At 41.9% G+C, this 16,775-nt stretch overlaps 1 protein-coding gene across 2 annotated transcripts in view; it reads left to right on the top strand.

Annotated features, from left to right (window-relative positions):
• Positions 1 to 16,775, top strand: part of SLC44A1 (solute carrier family 44 member 1) — a 105,887-nt gene that overhangs the window by 4,429 nt on the left and 84,683 nt on the right. The window lies entirely within an intron of this gene.

Below are 16,775 nucleotides of genomic sequence, written 5' to 3'. Positions count from 1 at the left end.
CTCTGCATCTTGGCAGGGGCCCAATGAAATCCATTTGTAACTGCGTGAAGGGCTGTGTTGGTCTTGGCTGATGTCGCATTCTTATTTTCACTGTGGGAGCAGAATTATATTGAGCACACGTTACACACCTCCTCACATAAACATGCTCCATCATGTCCCAACATGTGATACACTTGTCTCATAGTTCCCATCACCTCATTTGGTAACACTAAACACTCTCCAAGTGTTATCATCACACAGTTTGCCCCCATTATCCATCCATAACCACTTCTCTGCCCTTGGTGCAGCGTGTTGAATGTCCTGTAATTCAAAAAAGTTTGGGGTTTTTATGAGAGGCTGTGTTGCTGCAATCAATTGTGTCTCTTTACCTTCCACTGCTGCTTGTTTAGCTAGCTCGTCTGCCCTTTGGTTTCCCTTGCTATGAGGGTCTGTCCCTTTTGTGTGGGCCTTCACTTTTATCATTGCTACTTCGGTAGGTTTCTGCATGGCTGCATGAAGTTTCTCCACTACCCCCCATTTGTATTGGGGATCTTGTACTTGTCAGAAATCCCTGATTTACCCACAAGTTAATATAATCATGTACAACCCCAAACGCGTATCTAGAATCAGTATATATATTTACAGCATGACCGTCCGCAGCTTCACATGCTGCAATAATGCCTGTAGTTCTGCTACTTGTGCCGATGCTCCAGGTAAACTGCCATGTGTCACCAGCTGCCCATCTTGAGTACAAACGGCTCATCCTGTGTGTCGCTGGCCGTCCACATAGAAGGAAGAACCATCCACGTATAGGCATGGGGCACCAGGTATTTCAGTTTCTTTTACCAATGGGAGATCCAAGGGCTCTTCCTTAAGGCAACAATGATGCGGGTGTCCCTCATCTGGGGTAGGGATGGGGGTGGCAGGGTTTAGTGATGATGCTCATTGCAGATGTACCGAAGGCATTAGCAAGCTCGTTTCCCATCGAGTCCATCTTGCAACATAGACTGCCGAAGATTTCTTTCCTGATTAAAATAGCAAGGACAGCATGAGGCACGACAATATTTACATCCTGTGCACCAGTAAGTGGTGAGGCCTGACTTAGGGCCATAGAAGCTCCTTCCACTGCCTGGAGGCATGGTGGCATTGCTTGAGCGACAGCATCTAGTTTAGAAGAATAGTATGCTACTGGGCACTGTTTGTCCCCATGTTTTTGTGTTAACACTGCTGCCATATGTCCCTCACTGACATGCGTGTACAATGTAAAAGGCATTAATGGATTAGGAAGTCCCAACCCTGAGGCAGTACTTAGCCTCTGTTTTCAATGTGGTAAATGCCTGTTCGCATTCAAGTGTCCATTCAATTGCATCATGTGGTCCACCAGCACCCTTCAGGAGATTATTAAGGGGCTGGACAATCCTTGAATAATTTGGGATTTGAGTTCGGCAGAAATTGAATAGCCCCAACACTTTCCTAACTCCCCTGACCGTAATTGGTCATGGGCCTGAATTAATAGCCTCAATGCGGTCAACAGTTAAACGTTTGTACCGCTTGGATATTAGATACCCCAGATATGATACTTCCTCCTTCGCAGTCTGAGCCTTTCTAGCATTACATTTTACCCCACTGTCTGCCAAGTGCTGCAGGATCACTTCTAAGTCTTTCATGTGCATTTGGCAATCTGGTTTGGAGATAAGATCATCAACATGCTGTACAACTCAAGAAGCCATCAGCTAACGCTCTATGAAACAAAGTAGGTGAGTTATAAAAACCCTGGCTTAGGTGAGTAAAGATATATTGCTTCCCTTTAACAGTAAATGCAAACCAAAATTGACTGTTAGGGTGCACAGGAACAGACCAAAAGCCATTGCTAATGTCCAAGACTGAAAACACTACGTGATCATCAAAAGCATGTAAGCCTCCCACTACCATTCGCTCCTGTACCTTTTCCCAGAAGGGTAGGTTTGGGTTATTAAGCTGCAAAGATGGCAATTCTTTTAACATGCTCCGCAAGTCTGATAGACTCATAGGATTGTGCTCTAGGTGACTAACAGTAGCAGGATCCCCTTCCCCTTGATTAGGATTAGGGACTGTGTACACTCTCACCGGAGCCATGAAACTAGACTGATATCCCCATGTTCCACATGTAGAGTCCAAAGGTGCTGAGAGACAAGATCTCTTTCCCTGCAAGTCTGCTTCTTTATACTTTTTTGCTTCTGCTTGCAGTTTTTTTTCTACCTCTGCTTCTAACTCTCCCACCCTTCCTTTTAGCACATCACACTTTGGGCTGGTCTACACTGGGGGGGGGGATTGATCCAAGATACGCAACTTTCGCGTAGCTGAAGTCGAAGTATCTTGGATCGAATTACCTGGGGTCCAGACGGCGCGGGATCGACGGCCGCGGCTCCCCCGTCGACTGCGCTACTGCCGCTCGCTCTGGTGGAGTTCCGGAGTCGACGCGTTCGGGGATCGATATATCACTTCTTAACGAGACGCAATATATCGATCCAGGATAAATTGATTGCTACCCGCCATTACGGCGGGTAGTGAAGACATACCCTTTCTAACCAGCTGTTCATAATCAACAATTAAACACATACCAGCCATTTTGTCCTTCTCTTTGCTGTTTTTTAACCCCATACACCAACAGGCAACATAATGTGGATGTTTAGTCGGATAATCATCGTGTGTTGGATATCCTTGTTTCGATGCCTTGTCATACTGAGACGGCAGATTTTACAGCCAGACACCTTACATCTACACTGAAGACATCCTCCTCCTCTGATAAATAGTGTGGGTTATGCACAAAATCAGTGTTGCCCACCTGTAATGGGGGGTGGTCATCCTTCTTTATTTCAGTCATACAGCCAAACTATCTCCACAAGAAAACTCATAAACTTACTGCTACAATAGTTATAAAAGCACTAATTATACACTCTTCATATTGTGGATCACTATATCCCTTCATCTTTCCCCTTCTTCTTTTTTTTTTTAACCTAAATATCCTCCAATCTCCAAATTTTTAAATACAATTCTGTTTACGGACTAATAACAATTTATTCAAATCAAACATCCCAGACTGAAATGCCCAATCAGCAAATGAATCCTTTTTCCAAATTATCTGATCTGCACAATAACAATGCCCAATTAGGAGATCTGGGCCAGCCAACACACTAGCTAGAGATACTTATGGGTATACCCACCCTTACACTAACTGTTGGTCCTTATAGCCTCTTTGATTTCCCACTTCAACAACACTTAGAGGAACTTACAGTTTAGCCAGCCCCCACACTAAGTACAATGTATTAAGACTGCAACAAACCCCCTGAATTCCCCAGCACCAAGACTTGCTTACTACAAAAGGTATGAGAGTCACCAGTCAGGTCAGAGACACACAACCAAATAAAAAATGAACAAACTTACCCTCTAATTTGATTGTAGGATGTGATCCTGAAGGATATTTCCCACCCTGCTCGCTGCGCCAAGAAACTGTTGGGATTTTGTGGTTCTCAATGAGTCAGATGCTGGGCAGAATCAAGGGACTTCGATTCGATTCAGTTCAATTTGATTCAACAAGGCTTTATACAATGTGCACAAAGGGAGAGCCCCTGGTACAAAAAATCAGAATCCCTCCAGCAAGGAGCCTCTCCCATTGCTATTTTATAGCACATGGTACTTACATAACAAGTTATATAACACAAACCTCTAACCAATCATATTTAATCTTTCCATATATGGATTTGTTCATCACATGCTTATACTTCTCCACTCCACATGTTGAGCTCACCCCCCACCCCCTGGCCTTCTCTAGAATGTTCCTAGGGTGGTGAGCCACAGCATGCTTCTTTATGCACAAGTACCTTGTAAATCACATTGTTTAAAATGAACACAAGCATACCCTTCACTCCCAATACATTATGGTCTAATCTCCTCTATCTTCAAAGCTAACCATCAACGCTTGCCTGCCTCTCTACCTACCCTGCCTTTGAACTCATTGAATGTGCAGTTTACGACAATTGCTTTGAGTTCTCTCCTTCATCTTCATTCTGGATTCATAGAATCATAGAACTGGAAGGGACCTTGAGAGACCATCTAGTCCAGTCCCCTGCACTTGTGGCAGGGCTAATTATCTTGACCATTCTTGACAGGTGTTTGTCTAACCTGCTCTTAAAAATCTCCAGTGATGGAGATTCCACAACCTCCCTAGGCAATTTATTTCAGTGCTTAACCACCCTGACAGTTAAACCTAAACCTCCCTTGCTGCAATTTAAGCCCATTATTTCTTGTCCTATCCTCAGAGGTTAAGAAGAACAATTTTTCTTCCTCTTCTTTATATCAACCTTTTACATACTTGAAAACTGTTATCATGTCCCCTCTCAGACTTCTCTTTTCCAGATTAAACAAACCCAATTTTTTCAATCTTCCCTTATAGTTCATGATTTCTAGATCTTTAATCATTTTTGTCGCTCTTCTCTAGACTTTCTCCAATTTGTCCACATCCTTCCTGAAATGTGGCGCCCAGAACTGGATACAATACTCCAGTTGAGGCCTAATCAGAGCAGAGTAGAGCAGAAGAATTACTTCTCATGTCTTGCTTATAACACTCCTGCTAATACATTCCAGAATGATGTTTTTTTTGCAACAGCATTTCACTGACTCATATTTAGCTTGTGGTCCACTAAGGCCTCCAGATCCCTTTCCACAGTACTCCTTCGTAGGCAGTCATTTCCATTTTGTATGTGTGCAACGGATTGTTCCTTCCTAAATGGAGTACTTTGCATTTGTCCTTATTGAATTTCATCCTATTTACTTCAGACCATTTCTCCAGTTTGTCCAGATCATTTTGAATTTTAATCCTATCCTCCAAAGCAATTGCAACTCCTCCCAGCTTGGTATCATCCGCAAAACTTAATGGCATAGAGAGAACACTTATAATCTAAATCATTGAAGAAGATATTGAACAGAACCAGACCCAGAACCGATCCCTGCAGGACCCCACTCGTTATGCCCTTCCAGCATGACTGTTAACCACTGATGATTACTCCCTGGGAACGATTTTTCAACCAGTTATGCACCCACCTTATAGTAGCTCCATCTAGGTCAGGGGTGGGCAAACTTTTTGGCCCAAGGGCCACATCTGGGTATGGAAATTGTATGGTGGGCCATGAATGCTCATGAAATTGGGAGTTGGGGTGTGGGAAAGGGTGAGGGCTCTGTCTGGGGCTGCAGGCTCTGGGGTGGGGCCAGAAATGAGGAGTTCAGTGTGCGGGAGGGGGCTCTGGATGGGGGCAAGGGGTTGGGGTGTGGGGGGTGGTGGTGAGGGCTCCAGCTGGTGGTGTGGGCTCTGGGGTGCAGGAGAGTGGGACCTAGGGGTTCGGAGGGCAGGAGAGGGATCAGGGCTGGGGGAGGGGGTTGGGGCACGGGAGGAGGTCAGGGGCTCTGGCTCCGGGTGGCACTTATCTCAAGCAGCTCCTGGAAGCAGCAGCATGTCTCCTTTCCGGCTCCTACGCAGAGGCGCGGTGCCGGCCAGGCGGCTCTGCGTGCTGCCCCGGCTCTGCGAGGTTCCCGGCCAATGGGAGCTGCGGAGGCGGTGCTTGCGGTGAGGGCAGCATGTGGAGCCTCCGGGTTGCCCCTATGTGTAGGAGCCGGAAGTGGGACATGCTGCTGCTTCCGGGAGCCCGCGGAGCGGGGCAAGCCCTGGATCCCGCTCCCCGGCAGGAGCTCAAGGGCCGGATTAAAATGTCTGAAGGGCTGGATGCGGCCCCCTGGCCGTAGTTTGCCCACCCCTTATCTAGGTTTTATTTCCGTAGTTCGTTTATGAGACGATCATGTAAGACAGAATCAAAAGTTTGACTAAAGTCAAGATCTACCACGTCTACTGCTTTCCCGCCCTCCCCCCCCCCCCCCCCCCCCGCATCCACAAGGCTTGTTACCCTGTCAAAAAAAGCTGTCAGATTGGTTTGACACAATTTGTTTTTTTGACAAATCCATGCTGACTGTTACTTATCACCTTATTATCTTCTAGATGTTTGCAAACGATTGCTTAATTATTTGCTCTATTATCTTTTTGGGTACAGAAGTTAAGCTGACTGGTCTGTAATTCTCCACGTTGTCCTTATTTCTCTTTTTTATAGATGGGCACTATATTTGCTCTTTTCCAGTCTTGTGGAATCTCTCCTGTCTTCCATGACTTCTCAGAGATAATTGCTAATGGCTCAGATATCTCCTCAGTTAGCTCCTTGAGGATTCTAGGATGTATTTCATCAGGCCCTGGTAACTTGAAGACATCTAATATGTCCTAGTCATTTTTAAATTCTTCCAATCTAGCTTCCATTCTCTCCTCTAAACTGCTTGCAGTTCTAAAGATCTCTTCCTGGCCAAGTCTCAAGACTTCTATTCCATTCCTACCCTCCTTGATGATATCAAAAGCAGCAGAGGTCAGTCTTCCTGAGCGCACTCCCTGGAATGCTGCAAAACTGTCCTGTAATTCTTCTCCTAGCTCTCTGATAGTTCTCTTCCGTCTGTCCTCCACCACTGTCTCTGTAATTACCTCTGAGCCCCTTCCTCTTTATTTTTTTTATTTTACAGCTAGTTTTATCTCCTTCTGTCTCAATGGTTCTCAAACTTTTGTACTGGTGACCCCTTTCACGCAGCAAACCTCTGAGTACAACCCACATTATAAATTTAAAACTTTTTTTTTTATATTTAACACTATTATAAATGCTGGAGGTGAAGCGGGGTTTGGGGTGCAGGCTGACAGCTCGCGACCCCCATGTAATAACTTCATGACCCCCTGAGGGGTCCTGACCCCCAGTTTGAGAACCCCTGTTCTATCTAATCCTGCACTACAGCATGCATCTCTGATATCTGTCCTTGGATGCCTCACCATCAGTTTAAGTTTAACATGACTAGTACCAAGCTCCTTCTGTTTTCTTTCACACCTTCCCAACTGCTCCATCTGTCTCTGTAGAAAACACCACCATCTTCCTTGTCACTCAAGACTTTAATTTGGAAGGTATTTTTTATTTCTTTTTCCTTACCTCACACACTTAAGCTATATGCAAATACCGTTGCTTCTTCGACCACAATATTTCTCTGATCTGTCCTTTTTCTATCCCTTCAGCTAAATATCTCATTTAGGCCCTCATGATTGCCTGACTTCATTACTGCAATGTTCTTCTTTCTGATCTTCCTGACACTCACATCACCCCTCTTCAATTCCTTCCTTGCCTGTTGTTTAGACCATGTCATCCCTTCACTGACTCCCCATCCACCTGAGGTTTGAAGCAGTCACCGAAGTCTCTGCATAACTGCTCTGCCCCTGCCCACCTTCTTTGTTGCCCCATCAATACCAACTTCATTTGACCATTTATCAGCTTCTCATGCAAATGTATCTATGTTGTCTCCTGTGCTTACATCTATGCACAAGGTTTCTTCTAAAGACCAGCTGCAGTTATGAGGCCTATGGGGCACTAACTTACACTGACAAGTATGAGATGTAAAGAGGATTAATTGGCTTTTTTATTAATAGCTTTTTTATTTACAGAAAACCTTTTAATTGTTATGCCGTGGCCCATCCCCACCTTGACCACTATACTCATTTTTACCTTTTATTTATTTATTTGTCTGTAGCGTGCGAGCTCCTCAGGGGAAAGTACCTAGCATATTGTGAGTGCTGTGTGAAACTTTAACAAAGCCACAGGCCAGACTTGTGATATATATATATATATATATATATATATATATATTTTTTTTTTTTTTGTGGGCACTGTGGAGGGGGAGGGTGGTAAGAAAGAGACACTTGGATATGGGAAAAACCACTTCATAACAGTTGTGAAAAAGTCTCTCTATGTTCAGAGTACGTGGAAGTATAGCAGAGTTTTGTGTAGCTTCACTGGGGTAGTAGTGGTGCCATAACAATTTCTGCTATTCTCTCTTAAAGTGGTCTTGGGGTTTATCCAAGAAAGCCCAAGCTTAAGATCAAAGAAAACTTGGATTTTGTGTTGTTTTATTGTGAAGTTCTTTACCTTAATAAGGGAGAAAAACAGGATTTGCCGTTGAATCAACAGCTTCCGTTTTTGACTCTGGTATTGGAGATACCACATTATTTCTTTCCACACTTTAATAGTTTTGTTTGTTATCGACTGAATTGTTGACATAATTCTGTACTTCTAAACTGGCTGATCAGAACTATGGGAAGTGTATTTCCTCACAACATTATCAGAAAGACTCTGATATCTTGCTTTCTTTCTTAATACATGCACTACAACTAGGGAGGTTGGAAATGTACTCTTTTCCTTATACCTTTTCATTGCATTAGGTTAGATTAAGATTTGTGTGAGAAGGGCTTGGGATCTTTCAGGCAATATAATGCCATGAGTGGGATAAACAAAGCACATCTTATTCTATAAACTTCTGGTTGTGACCTTGGCTTTACAGATTAAAAGAATACATTGCTACAAAGGCCGGTGATGACAGACCATGCAACAACTCTCACATGCAAGGTGTTTCAAAATAAAATGCTTGGCGCTAATCTCAAAGCAATTATTTTCATAGTCCTTTTGATAAAACTTGGTTTTCCTCATATATCTCTGAATATATGGACGATCTGTTACTTACCAGATGGACACGAACAAGAAGCAATGGTGCAGTGGGGGAGGTCTAGGTTGGATATTAGGAAACACTGTTTCACTAGGAGGGTGGTGAAGCACTGGAATGGGTTACCTAGGGAGGTGGTGGAATCTCCATCCTTAGAGGTTTTTAAGGTCAGGTTTGACAAAGCCCTGGCTGGGATGATTTAGTTGGTGTTGGTCCTGCTTTGAGCAGGGGATTGGATTAGATGAGCTCCTGAGGTCCCTTCCAACCATGATATTCTGTGATTCTTTGAATGCTGCATAGGGAGTTACTGTATACAACGTTGGCCTTAGTTATCACACAGTGGTGAGATATTTTGCAGTTACACCTCTACCCCGATATAACGCTGTTCTTGGGAGCCAAAAAATCTTACCACGTTATAGGTGAAACCACATATTATCGAACTTGCTTTGATCCGCTGGAGTGCGCAGTCCCGCCACCCCCCCCGGAGTGCTGCTTTACCGCATTATATCCGAATTCGTGTTATATCAGGTCACGTTACCTCAGGGTAGAGGTGTATACTTGTCTAACGTTGTTAATACTACAGCAGGTATATTTGGGTTCCATTGATTTTTCTTTTATCAATTAATTCACCAATTTATAATTAAACACAGAATTGGTTCATCTTAACTTATTAAATACCAAAAACTAAACTAATGCAGTAATTAAAATTGCAAATTAAAATGCACATGCATCAGAAAATGAAAAAGCTAAAGTTCTTATTGTAGTTCTTAGCTTGCATACTGTGTCCATACTGACTGTTAATGTATACATTTAACAGCCTAAGTTGTAATAAAAAATACTACATACTTACACTGTGGCTGAATTACTGCTGATCTTCATTTCCTTGCTTTCTGTTTAGTATAGTACATGGACCTTACAGTTGATGAGCTGTGACAACAAGTAACAGGTCCCTTCCTTGAGCAGGAGTCAGTGTGAAAGCATAGTGCTTATACGCACAGCACGATACAATACTCAACAAGTGGAACATGAAGTATAGTCGTAGCTGCAATGCATTGTTGAATGATGGATTTGAAGCATTTGTGCGGTTAGTCTTAAGATTTCAGATTTAAGTCAATTATATGTAGTTTCCCCTTTTGAGACAGAATGGGGAGTGATCCTTTTAAGTGTGGCACTGGTGTCTGGAACTCAGAAAGTTTTATTTTCAGCCACTTAATACATATGGTAAATAATGACCTATGGCATTTTAATTATCCTTTTTTGTGTGTGTGCATCTCAACTGCCCAGCATACATGGGCTTGAAAAATTATGCCCATTAGTCAGTAGTAAGTGGGAAGTTTTCCCTCATGAGTTTGGGGACCTACCCCATAAAATTCTGTTGAATGTAAGTTTTGATTAAAATAAGTCTCTAGTCTTCCGAATGTAAAGTAGTGCAGTGATGTCTTCCAGAGGATGCAAACCACACAACCACAGTGCCTCTGCTGCTGCTCACCTCTTCTGCAGCAGAACAAAATTAATGACTATTTTTACTGCTATCCAGTAAGCTGGGGTAATAGTAATGGCGGCAACAACAACAACAAACACCTCATGCAGCAGCAAGTCTTAGAATCCAGGTCTACAGGCTCCATCTCTCAGAGCTCTCTCTATGGCACTAAAAATAGCTGTGTAGATATTTGGGCTCTGATTGGGACTCAGGCTGTGTAATCCACCCTCTTCCCCAGGCTTCAGAGCCCAAGCTCCATCACAAGCCCAGACATCTACATGGGTATTTTTAGCACCATAGCGGAACCCGAGTCTGTAGACCTAGGCTCAGAGATTTTCTGTGTTGACATAACCAGTGAAACTGTCAGCAGTCAGTGCTCTGCTCATGCTTGAGAAAGCTATGAGCAGCAGAAGAGGTGGGCACTACGTCTTAGAGGATGGGGACTCAAATGAATGCTGAGAAATGAGTACAATAGCAGACTCTCTTCATAGTATCCAGAAAGTTTAGTCTCCCTTTCAACAGATGGGAGATGGTGCTTGAAACTTAGCCTCTGGCTAGTAGGTGTCTGATAATATAAAAGATGGTGCTTCCAAGCAGGGTCCAGGGACAGTGGACCAGGGACCTTGCTAGAAATCCCAGTGCTGTTTCTTTTCTTAGACTGTAGGTAATGCGGGGTGGCCTTCTCACCAGGGCATTCTGCTTCCTTTCCTCCTGTATTTACCTCTGGTTAGTAAGTATCGGGTAATTTCCCCCCCACACACCCGCCCAAGCCCTGCTGCATGCAGTTATACAACATATGCAAGTAACTTTTTAGTTCTGAATGCAAAGGAGAGTTTTTAATGGTGGCTTTCCCCCCCCTAATTGTGACCATTTCTCACTGGGGGTCTAGCCCTACGTGAAGTTTGACGTTACGGCATTCAAACCATCTCTGAATTATCTGCATCAGAAATCTTTACAGTGTTAAAAGTATTTTTTTTTTAACCACTTCAGCCTTTAAGTTATCTGAGGAGACTTTCTTCAAACTTTAAAACACAATCTTTGGGCTGAGACCAGACGTGGAAAGTCCTTATCTTCAAAGGAGAACTTTGCTGGAAATTATGCAAACAAGAAAAGATCGTCTTGCAACCATCACCACGAATGTTGGAATAAAAACCTGTAATATTCTGTCCCCAACCTACCTTGTGTGTAAAAACATTGTATCAACCTTTAGATTTTAAGCTTGGTGGTGGTTTTTCAGTGCATGTGCTGTACCCTGAAATTGTCCACTTTGGTTTGCCCCTTATGAAAAGAGGGCAAGCTTATTTTAGTGGTTCATGGTATAGTAAAGATGTCAGCTGTCTTTCTACTTTTATTCCTTTCTTCTGAGAGAGTCTTCTCACTTACTGTAGCTACACTTGTATAATTAGCCAAAAGGGCAAAATACGCTTTCAATTAAATGCATTTCAGCGGTTACTTTTTTGACTGACCTAATTATCTTTTGCAAGCTAACTTGAGTGCAACTGTGCATCGCACATCTTTTCTTCTTTGAATTTCTTCCACTTGGAGAAGCTGGTGGAAAAGGCTATCATTCTTTCCAGCCTCTGATACTGGAAGCCAATTTTTACAAAGTGTGCTACCATATATGCTTTTCCTATTGATCTGAATTTTTATTCGAACTACCAGTTCACGGACAGTGCTTGGAAAAGTTTAGTTGTACTGGTTCACCATAGGGAACAATTCTATATTGGCGGAGGAACGAAGAAGTCCTATTAGTTCATCCAATCCATTTTTAATATCTGTGATTTTTATGAAGCAATTCCCTTCCATTGCATTTGATGTCATTGTATCAAACCTCCAGCCATCGTGGAAGTCTTCTAGAGAGAGACTGAGAGAGGGGGGCGGGACGGATCCTTTTCAGGCTGTCTTTGTACATCATAATGGAGCAAAAAGGGCACAAATCTTAACTCCTTTGTTTTTGAAGACCATCTTTAAATTTTTAAAGATTACAAGTAGGGGAAGAAGCAAACACAGTTTCAACAGACCTTGTGTAGCACTAGAGTTGGAGATTAATGCTTTATAGTATTTTGAAGCTGGGATTCCAAGTTACTTTTCCTATGGTAATTCCTAACTGTGGCTGTTCTAAAGATAATAGCTGCTAAAATGAGGGGCAGGGGACATGTGAGCTAACCTGGTATTCAGAATGTACTGATATTACGGGCTGGTGATTTGCTGAATGCTGTATCGCACTGGTAAGTTAAGAAGCCCAGCTTTCCAATAATACTTGTTTCTGAGATCTTGTAATTTTTAAAACGAACTGATCCTGTGGTCTAAATGGTATTTTTTTGATAGTTGTCCAAGAAGGAATATTCCAAGTCCTGTACCTGAGATGAATGTTAATTCCTTCCTTATTCATGAGCTGTAGAAGCTATTTTAGTGCCATGGCCAATGAGAGCTGCTTTTTTATTTTGCGGATACAGACTAACACGGCTGCTACTCTGAAACCTTTTTTATTGGAGTTGTTCTTCAGACTCCACCCATTATTTTAAATAGGGACTTCAGGAAAATGGGCATTTGCAAAAATAATTCCTGCTCCTAATGCAGTGGGCTGATCTGTAAGTCAAGGACTTGGTATATTATTCCCCTCCCCATGAATCAGGCAGAGCCCTCTTTATGTAAATACACACTTTAATTGCCTGCCGAGTCCTCAAGCACTGCCATCTTACTTCTGGTTTAATTCTTTTTTAGTTTTAGGGCTAACATTTTGGACCCATAAGCAAGGTAAATTTTCTTCACAGTATTCAGATAAATGCAAATTAGTAGTGTAATCCCCCTCCCCACAAAAAGCAACAGAGGGTCCTGTGGCACCTTTAAGACTAACAGATGTATTGGAGCATAAGCTTTCATGGGTGAATGCCCACTTCATCAGACGCATGTGCCACAGGACCCTCTGTTGCTTTTTACAGATCCAGACTAACACGGCTACCCCTCTGATACTTCCCCCACCTCCCACACACCCTATATCCCTGTTAAAGGAAATGTGCAAACTTGTGACTTCTTTTCTTTTCGCAATGTTATTTGCTGTCACTCAGATTTTGGTATTCATACAAGGCTTTCACCGAGCTTGTCTCCCTGCTTCATTATGCAGTGATATGGAACAATGCACATGGCTAAGGCAAGCAGGATTTGGTTCATGGTGTTGAATTTGTGATAGTACATTCATTTCCAGGACAACATTTGTCTTACCACGTGCATATGCAAGAGTACAACTTCACAGTAGGATCTCCAGGTGGAGAAACTCATCTTTGCCTGTGAGGAAAAGAGCTGTTCTGAAATAATTGCAAAGGCAGTATAGAAAGAAAGACTTTTAAGTTGCCTTTGTGTGGGTTTTCAAGACTGGATTTATTTATCTTTAAGATGTATTGGTGAAGCTTCTAAAGAATTTGGTTTATAAATTGTTTATTGGGTGGGGGGGAAATGTAGGATAGTTTCTAATGTTGGATATATAGTCTTGCTGTGGTCTCTGTATGTTCCTGTAGCACCAAGATCAAGCCAATGAAAATAGTTTTTTTTTTTTAAATCTAAAATGAGATGCCAAAATTGTATTGGAAATAGTAGAAAATGCAAACTGTATGTTTTCCCCCTTAGAATGCTGCTGTCAAGGTTTCACAAAACTCGTTAGAACTGTTCCCTTGTCTTCTTTTTTCTGCTAGAAATGTGAAATGGTTTGTTCTTTTCACTATTGTTCTTCTCACTATGTTGAACTTCAAAGTCCACTCATAAATTGTCAGATTTTATTAAATGCAATTTCCCGTTGACAAACCAGTTTGAGCTAAGGACACCCTTTAAGCGATTACTTAGCAAATTGCTATAAGTGTCTATGGTGGATGGCAAGATCATTATTTCTTACAGCAGTACTTGCAGGTCATGAGGTCTTGCAATAGCTGTGATGTTTTGTGTCCTCAAGTTCTAACTTTAGAAACTGTAAAAGGATAAAAAAAAAAATTCATTTGAGACAGCTACTCATCAGACTCTAGGGGAGTGCATAGGAGGAGGGGCAGCTTTCTCTGTGGAATTGTCCTGAGATCTCTAATTTGATGGTTATGTCTTGCTCTTTTCTCTTACCCTAATTTCACATTTTCATGAAGCTAAAAATAAATTAATTGGAAGTAACTTGCAGATAACTGTTAAAGATGTAATCTAATATTGTCCTAAGACTTCAAAATATTCTAATATTTAGGACTTGTGATTTCAGAGCTACAATGGAATTCAAGGAGTCTGTGAAGCAGATTGTATTTACTGTTAATTATACAAAAATGTGAATGGAAATCATTTATATTATTTCAGCGACAGAGAAAACTACTCTGAAAATAGGGTGTTCTTTCTTTGGTCTGAATAGGTCAGTATTAGAGATTGTGATTTGAGAACTATTGAAAAAGAGAAAAAGCATCTCATTATTGATATTCAAATAGACTGTAAATCATTTGTGTATGAAAGTTATGTGGAGTACTCTTATTTATGATGGGTAGTTCTGTTTTCTAGCCAAATGCCTACTATTTTCAAATAGGTGTTTTGAAGCGCTTTAATTAAAACACTTTCAGTGGTGGTTAAAAGTATGGATTTTTTCCCCATCATAGGTCTATATTTGTAGCTGTCAGATATCAACCTGCTCCTGATTTGCCAGTTCTATTAATTTTCAAGATCTGTATTGGCTATGCATGTTGTCATAGCTGCCGGGAAGGTACCTGTCTAATCTTGTGAAAACAAAGTCATAAATGAGTCATAGAATCAACTGACTGCAAAGATGACATTGTAATTGTAATCATATGGCATTGATGGATTCATAAATGGTTTGTAAACAAACTTTTTCAAGATTGTCCGTTTCATATTGCCTCATCAATAATATATTAATAATTCAAGTGTCAGTTCATGCGCACTAAATTACACTTAAATTACATTGAAAATTTGCAAATACGATATAAGAAGTAGGGGAGCACTTCATGAAGTAGTAGGTGTGGGATCATTGCATTAGTGTTACGTTTAGTCCCTGAAGAACAGAATACAAGATGTTCATTCCTCTCCATGACTGAGAATAGCTTTGTAGTGCTGTACAATCAAAAGGCTGCTGCTTCCCTTCCTAGCAGAAGTGTTGAGTTGTGTGAGCATGCAGAACAGATGTACATATGCAGTATAGAAGGGAGAAGTATGGTCACCTAGTGGGTATGTCCACACTGCAATAAAACATCCGCGGCAGTCCTATGTTAGCTAACCCAGGCTTGTGGGGCTATAAAATTGCAGTATGGTTGTTCGGGCTCAGGGGAAGGTCCCAGAACCTAGGCTCCTCCCTGAGCTGGAACATCTACACTGCAACTTCATGGCAGTACAGGCCAAGCCCTGCAAGCCCTAGTCAACTGACATGGGCCAGCCATGGATATCTTATTGTAGTGTAGACATACCCCAGTGACTCTTCCAGACTGGTTTTGTCTTCTGAGGTATTGCTTCAGGATGTGAAAGTCCTTCCGGTAAAGACCCTAGCACACAGGAGACCCTGTGCTCAAATAATAAGGACCCTATAATAGTAAGAGAATAACTTGTAAAAAAGCTCATAAGAATCCTTTGCTAATCTACAGACACAACAAAGTTACAATAAACACTTAATGTAGTAAGCAACAGAGGGTCCTGTGGCACCTTTGAGACTAACAGAAGTATTGGGAGCATAAGCTTTCGTGGGTAAGGACCTCACTTCTTCAGATGCAAGTGAGGTTCTTACCCACGAAAGCTTATGCTCCCAATACTTCTGTTAGTCTTAAAGGTGCCACAGGACCCTCTGTTGCTTTTTACAGATTCAGACTAACACGGCTACCCCTCTGATACTTAGTGTAGTGTTTATCAATTTCTTGATAATGACTTCTGATAAAAAACATCATCTTACTTACATATTAAAAGTTACTTTCTAACCTGCTGAAATAACTGACCACATGTAATGCTGCCACTCTGAAACCTGTCACATGTAATGTGGTATGCTCTTTTGGGTGGGGGTGATAGGACAGCTAATATTTATTCGTCATTGCAATGTGATTAAATGTCTTAGTAAACTGGGGCGGTGGAATCAGTGGGGCAGGGTGGAGTGTCGTCTGAGGCCAGGTCTACACTAGAAAGTCTTGGCGATATGATGTCAGGGGTGCTTTTTTAACAATGTTTTTATACTGGCAAAAGCTCTAGTGTAGATGCAGTTATACCAGGTTTTTTTGTTGTTGTTTTTTTGTCCAGGAAACCAGTATAAGTTGTACCAGCTGAAGAACATTTTTTGCTGGTAGAAATTGTGTCTACCCTAGGAGGGTTGTCTGCCATTATAGCTATACTGGCAAATCTTTTGTAGTGTAGCCTGGACCCAAGAGAAAGTCCAGAAGCCAGTAACCTCTTAGTTCTGGTCTCTGCTTTGATAGCCATTGTATGGCCTAGGGCAAGCCAGTGTAACCTGTCTTTGTTATCTAGAAACTTGGGCTAATATTACCTACCTATATCACAAAGGTATGAATCAGGAGGTTTAATTAATGCATGTTTGTACAGTGCTTTAAAAACACAAAGCACTATGTAAGTTCAAGGTAAGAGTTGGATTGGGTCATGAACTGTGATTCACTTTCACCATTTCAGGCCTTTACTTTGAGCACTGAAATCTTAAATCCTCGCACTGTGAATACTGGACTCATACACTTAAATAGTTAATCTGAGATGCTCCTTT

This window comes from Malaclemys terrapin, chromosome 6 (genome assembly GCF_027887155.1).
Source record: "Malaclemys terrapin pileata isolate rMalTer1 chromosome 6, rMalTer1.hap1, whole genome shotgun sequence".
NCBI lineage: Eukaryota > Metazoa > Chordata > Testudines > Emydidae > Malaclemys > Malaclemys terrapin.
The sequence above is the reverse complement of the archived record's forward strand: the minus strand, read 5'-3'. Positions and strand labels throughout refer to the sequence as shown.